The sequence below is a fragment of the Scylla paramamosain genome, chromosome 14 (assembly GCF_035594125.1).
Source record: "Scylla paramamosain isolate STU-SP2022 chromosome 14, ASM3559412v1, whole genome shotgun sequence".
Lineage (NCBI taxonomy): Eukaryota > Metazoa > Arthropoda > Malacostraca > Decapoda > Portunidae > Scylla > Scylla paramamosain.
This window is the reverse complement of record NC_087164.1, coordinates 21,712,863-21,719,922: the sequence shown is the minus strand read 5'-3', so window position 1 is coordinate 21,719,922 and position 7,060 is coordinate 21,712,863.

Genomic DNA, 7,060 nt, shown 5'->3' with positions numbered 1-7,060 from the left:
TTTTGAGATACGTGGAGTGGTTCTTCTTCTTCTTCTTCTTCTCCTTCTTGGCACTCTGCTGACGCTTTTATCATAATGTAATAGGTGTATGTTATCGTCATTAGCATTACTGTTGTTGTTGTTGTTGTTTACTTTTAAATGGTTAACTGCCATAGTATTCCCATATATCAAATTTATGTTACTAATGAAAATCAATATTAAAATCTATAACCACTGTATTTTCTTCACAAAAGTATCTACAGTGATTTGACAATTTTTTTGTATCACAGCGTTTTTTCTTTTTTTTTTCATTCTTTCTCGTCTTTTTTTCGTCAAACAACTAACAGTTAACAACCCAATACATAAACTATAAGAACTGTATTTTCTTCATTAAAGTATCTACAGTGATTTGACATTTTTTTTTTACATCATAGCGTTTATTTATTTATTTTTTTCATTCTTTCTTGTTTTTTATCGTCAAACAATAAACAGTTAATAACCCAATACATAAACGTTCACAAAGACTCACTAATTAATCATTAAAAATAGTAATAAAACCTATGTATCGTCCCTCACTAAGACAACTGCAAGAATTCAATACATCCTGACATCACGCCGTTTAGTATTATTATTTTTTTTTTCATCCAATCTTTCTTTTTTTTTTCATCACACGACAAATACAGTTTATAATCATATTTACAAACTTTCAGAAACGCCCACTACCGCGCGTCATGGTGCAAGTCATCCACAAGTCATGCGAAAGCTATAAAAAAAAAGTGAGAATGAAGACTATTCCGCAAAGCCTCAGCGCCCCAAGCCAATCGTATTTCCTGGAGCAGCATGCAACAGCCCCGCCTGGTGACCAACACGGCTCCCTCTGCCTCGTCATCGTCAGCACCACACCGACACCTATACAGCCTGCCAACCATCACCTACGCTCTTCACTGTGTTATTATTACAGAGAGAGAGAGAGAGAGAGAGAGAGAGAGAGAGAGAGAGAGAGAGAGCAAAATACTTTCATTGCCTTACTCAATGGTTAAGTTTGTCTCAAGTGCATTATATTAGTAACAGTTACAACTTTAATACCTGTCTTTGTCAAAATAGCTTTCTTGTTATCTACTTATCTGTATCTGTACAGCTAAACGTGTCTATTTTAAGTGTATATAATGTGTGTGTGTGTGTGTGTGTGTGTGTGTGTGTGTGTGTCTGTAAATCCGCTGAATCATCGTATCATTATGTTTTTTTTTTTTTTTCCCGTCGAACAGTTTAAGAAGGTCGTTCACTACTGGAGCATAATACTATACTGTTACATGCAGTGAAGCTTCAAGCCCCCGGGGTGAATGGCGCCCAAGGAAACCCAGTTCAGGGCCGCTGCTTCCCTGTGGCCCGCGGGAACCAGAGCCACGAGGTGAAAAAAAATGACCTCACCATCACTCTCTCCCTGACCCGTGAAATTTGCCTCACTCACGCCTCGGCCAGTAATTAGTCTTACCTCAACACTTCACCTGCAAATGTCATGGGCTGAAGTCAATGAACCTGGTCTTACTCCCACTGTGTTTTATGTCTCCCATCAATCTTAATCCTTTATTTGTTACATCTTTCCTTGAATACTAATCACTCTGAGACATCTTTACTTGTTCTAAGGTCACCTCCAATATTTAAGCTGGGTAGGAATTGCAAAATCTGTTCTTTTCATCTTTAACTTCCTTTTAGATGCTTATAAAGTTCTCATGTATTGCTTCTGGTGGTGTTAAGTATTTGGTATCGCAATGAAAGGGTTCAGCCGTGTCATTTGGTGAGAAATTTATCAATTGTTAGATTTTGCATGAGTGTCAGCAGGTCAGAAGACTCCAAATTAGAGGTTCAAGCTTGTTAAACTTAGATTTAAAAAAGATAGGAAGGAACTGATTATCAAATAGAGTGGTAATCAGGTTGTCAGTGCTGAGTCATTAGGGAGCCTTAAAAGAGGAACAGACAAATTAATGGATGAGGATGATAGGTGGAAATAGGTAAATATGTTTCGTACAGGGACTACCACGTATAGACCTGATGGCTTCAAGCAGCTTCCCTTATTTTCTTATGTTCTTATGTTCTTAACTATACCACAAAACGCATGAGTGTAACACGATACCTTGAAATTACTTTGTTCGGGAGTGACAGCGTAATATGAATGTTTTAAACCTTTTTTTCTCAAACTTCCGCCTCACCACCCACAGTTTCTGCCCATTCACCATCCTGCATGGCCTCCGTCAGGTTCCTCATCTCCTCCATCCTGACTTCCCGCCACGCAGTACTTGATCTTCGCAGTGATTTGCATTCCCGCACGACCCCAAAAAAAAAAAAGGAAAAAAAAAAACACCCACCACTTGCATTGTCTTTGTTTGCCTCTTCCCGTCTCTTCCTCATTTCGAAGATAAGTGATGCAAATCAAATCTCTCTCTCTCTCTCTCTCTCTCTCTCTCTCTCTCTCTCTCTCTCTCTCTCTCTCTCTCTCTCTCTCTCTCTCTCTCTCTCTCTCTCTCTCTCTCTCTCTCTCTCTCTCTCTCTCTCTCTCCAGCTCTCACTCAAATTCAGCGCGACGGGAAAATGAATCTGGAATTTTATGAAGGTGATTCAACATTAAGAGAAGCACCGTTACTGAGGAGGAGGTCACGAAGGTGGTGGGAGGACCTCAGGGCGAGACGAAACGAAAGGGAGGAGGAGGAGGAGGAGGAGGAGGAGGAGGAGGAGGAGGAGAAGGAATACTATTAATGAAGGAGCAAAAAAGAAAAAAAAAAAAAAACAAGTTGACTACCCTGAACAAATAACAACAACAACAAAAAAAAAAAGAACAATAACAACAACAACAATAACATACATCACTACCAACACCATCAGTCATCAACAACAACAACAATAATGAACAACCCCGGGAAGGAAGAAGCAAGAAAGCCGCAGTAAAAAAAAGCGAGACAGAAAGAGAGGCGGAGACCGAGATGGAGGGAGGAAGAAAAGTATGAGAGGTGGTACGTTTACTGTGATAGGATCTTTTGCAGGGATGATTGTGGGAGAGCGTTACCAAGGGACCGCTAGTGGCACGGCTGCGTGTGAACTGCGCGCCTCAAAGCACCAAGCGGGGAAATAAAAAGTGAACTCGTGAAAAATGAGACGAGACAAAAAGACAGTAATAGCTAGTGACAAAAATATAAGCTCTTTTGGAAACTCTGAAGCAAAAATGCGGTAAATGCGAAGGAGAAAACTGTGAACTATCTTGACTGAATGAAAAAATAAATAAATAAAGCGATGCAAAGAAAAAACACCAAAAGAGGAAGTAAAAGGCGTATTCTTGAAAAAAAAAAATAGACGAGACAAAAACAGACCAATAGCTAGAGAAAAAAAAACAATGTCAGCTCTTAGAAACCGAGGCAAAAATTGTGATAAATGCAAAAAGAGAAAAAACAAAACTTTAAAAAAAAGTAAATAAATAAATAAGGCTATGCAAAAAGAAAATTAAGAAAAAAAATGGTCTTTCTGGAAAACAACGTAAAAAGGTAAAATCTGGCATAAAAGAGAGAAAGAAGTTAACTGTCTCAAAAAGAAAGCCACCCCCCCAAAAAAAAAACAAAAAAAGAAAATAAACTCTCTTAAAAAAACCGAGACACTCTTACAACGCGGCAAAAAAAGCAAAAAGCGAAGAAAGCCAAAGTGAACTCTCTTGAAAACCACGGAAAGACAAACCCACTCCCGATACAAAAAGGGAAAGAGAAAAGTAAAAGTACATTCATCAATACGGAGGTGCTAAAATGTGTCCTCTACGACTCGAGAAAAGGACATCACTGTTAATGTAAGACCGGAAAAAAAAAAAATGAAAAATGAAAAATGAAAGATAAAAATGCGGCCGAAGCAACAACGAAAAAAAAAAATCATAAAAACATGGAAAAGAAAGAAAAAAAAAAAAAAAAAGTAATGGACACCTGAAAACTGAAGAAAAAGGCGAAATCTCAATAAAAACAAGAACAAAAAAAAATCCCTTGTGAAAACTGATAAAAGCAAAAAGTGGAACGAAAGCAAAACATATTATTAGTAAATGATACTGAAGAAAACAGGCAAGAATAAGAAAATAAGGATAATTTTTATGTATGTACTGATCATTTGACTAGAGAGAGAGAGAGAGAGAGAGAGAGAGAGAGAGAGAGAGAGAGAGAGAGAGAGAGAGAGAGAAATATGGCAGCAAGCATGTGTCCTCAAGCACGTTTCTATTCTTTCTTCTCGCCTTCCTTGGCTGACCACGAGGCATCCCCTTGTGTGTGTGTGTGTGTGTGTGTGTGTGTGTGTGTGTGTGTGTGTGTGTGTGTGTGTGTGTGTGTGTGTGTGTGTGTGTGTGTGTGTGAGAGAGAGAGAGAGAGAGAGAGAGAGAGAGAGAGAGAGAGAGACAACAGACAAGAAAGCAAGCAAGCAAAGAGAAGTAAGAAGACAAGACAAGCAAATAAACAAACAAAAAGAGAAGAACAACCGCAACGAAAAAAAAAAAAACGAAATGCAGATGAAAACAATAAACAAGGAACAAAGAATAGAGAAAGCATTTTTATAATCACTAATTGAGTCACGCAACAGGAAACGATAAGAATGAGGAATAGAAAAGAAAGAAAGAAACAGATGAGCGAAAGACATAAGAATTAATAAAAACGGGAAACGAAACAGAAAGCGGCATAAAGGAAGGGGAAATGAAAAGAAGTGGATCAGAGAGAGAGAGAGAGAGAGAGAGAGAGAGAGAGAGAGAGAGAGAGAGAGAGAGAGAGAGAGAGAGAGAGAACAAGGGGAAGGTGAGAGGGAAGGAACGTAAGAAAAAATGGAAATGCAGGGAAGGCGATGTAAAACTATATTAAAAAAAAATAAAAATAAAAAAAAACAGAAAATAGACAAAAAAAAATGAGAAAGACAAAAACAGAAGAGAGAAGAGAAAAAAACAAACTACAGCAAAAAGAAGAGACGAGGAAATGAGAGCACAAGAGATGATGAGGAGACCAAAAAACGAGAAGAGATTATGCACTTCCTTTTTCACACAACCGAGATGAAGCGGTGATAGTGATGGTGATAGCGGAGGTGATGGTGATAGTGGGAGTGGCGGTGGTGGTGGTGGTGGTGGTGGTGGTGGTGGTGGTGGTGCACACCTATCACACCTGAGCTAGTAATCACACGGTTCGCGGCCTGGTGGGAATGATTAGGGAGAGGTAGTATGGAGGCTGGAGGTGAGTGAATTAAGTGGGCAAGTAACGGGGGCGAGGGCGGTGGGATGAGGCCTTGTAGCGGAGGAGGAGGAGGAGGAGGAGGAGGAGGAGGAGGAGAAGGAAGACCCCATGGAAGCAGCGCAGTAGTGTGTCCACTGAAGCGTGCTGCATCCTCCGTTAGCGGCAGCGTGAGTGACAGCGAAGGAACACGTCCATTCGCACTAAAAGCAACAGGAGCCCCTTACAAGCCGGCCCTCCCCGCACGCCGCCGCCGACACGCCTTGTTTGGTGGTCCTACAGAGGAGATTGTCTCGGGGTGCAAAAATGGTGATGCCTCTGTAGGCGGGGGGAGGTGAAAGACATACAAGGAGAGGGGTGGCCAGACCATGCATGACTAGGTATACACTGCTCCCGTTCATACTTTTGTCTCTACACACACATACGTACACACACATACATCTTCAGGTCATTGTGTCTTTCGTGTCTTTCCCTGACCATCACACGTACTGTCCCCTCTCTCTCTCTCTCTCTCTTTCTCTCTCCTCTCTCTCCGTCACTCATTGCATCACCTCTACAGTTTCACTCACAGCTTCCTCGGTACCGTCACCACCCACTCGCACACCCACACAGTTACCTAGGCGAGCACCGTTACACCCGCGCTCCTCCTGCACCTCCTTCTCTTCCTCTCCCAAAGCTACCCACGCCCACCACCGTCACCTCCCTCAGAGCACCGTGCGTGACTCACGGACGGTTCCCCTGACTACTTAAGTACGTACATGATGTGATGAGATGATGACGAGAAGGAGGAGGGGGAAGAAGAGAGGAGGAAATTAAAATATCTGTATATAAATGCATTAAAATAAAACGTGATAAGAGGGCGTCAAAGTGAGATATATAATTAGGAAGGTAGGTAGATAAATAGATAAATAGATAGATAGATAGATAGACAGAGATAGACAGATAGAAAGATAGATATATAGACTGATAATAGATAGATTGATAGACATATAGATAGAATGACTGATTGATTACCTGACTAATTAATTTACTAACTGGCCATCATCACTCTGCGGGGCTGCGTGGAGATCAACACGCCAATGCAAGTGTTTCCGGAGATGGTGGAGCTCTGTCCCGCAAACCCAATAATTCTGTTGATTTTGGGCTACTGCCGACACCAGCACAGCAGACGGGAACAAGTCTGTCTGGACTGTGTAGGTTGTGGAGGCAAACTGATGAAGCTGAAGAGTTCCGTCGTTCGTATGTGACTTCCTGCTTGGAATGAAGATGACGTTGATGTTGTAAACTGTTATGGAATATTCTACGTGACCTTCAGAGCTTCAGGAAACACGTAATGACTGACCACCACTGAAACCCGACTCGCTGACTAGACGGTGGGGATGCTTGGATCAAAGTTGCATGGTATTAATAAAAAGAAAAGATTAAACCAACTCGTTCATGTCAGCATTAACACATAGTACAGATAATGTGAGTAAATATAGCGTTCTCCATGCTTGTCATATCTCAGTACCCGGCAAGTCGTCCCTTCTACTCACTTGTGTCTTGGTAATGCTGCAAAAAAAGGCCAAAATTTATCTTTGTTTATGCGCTCCATCACCTTCCATATTCCTCTATTCACTTTTATATTTTCCTGTTTGATTCATCCGTTTACATATTAATCTATTCAATTTTTCTTTTTTTTTCATTTATCGACTGATTTAGTTATGATCAGTATTTCTCTTTTTTTTCGTGTTCTTGGCCTACAGCACCGTTACGAAATTCAGCATTATAAGGACTTTGATGAGCGGAGAAAGAGGCAAAATACAAATAAATGGATAATGGCTTTCAGTTGCGGTGTTATGTTATACGACTATGCA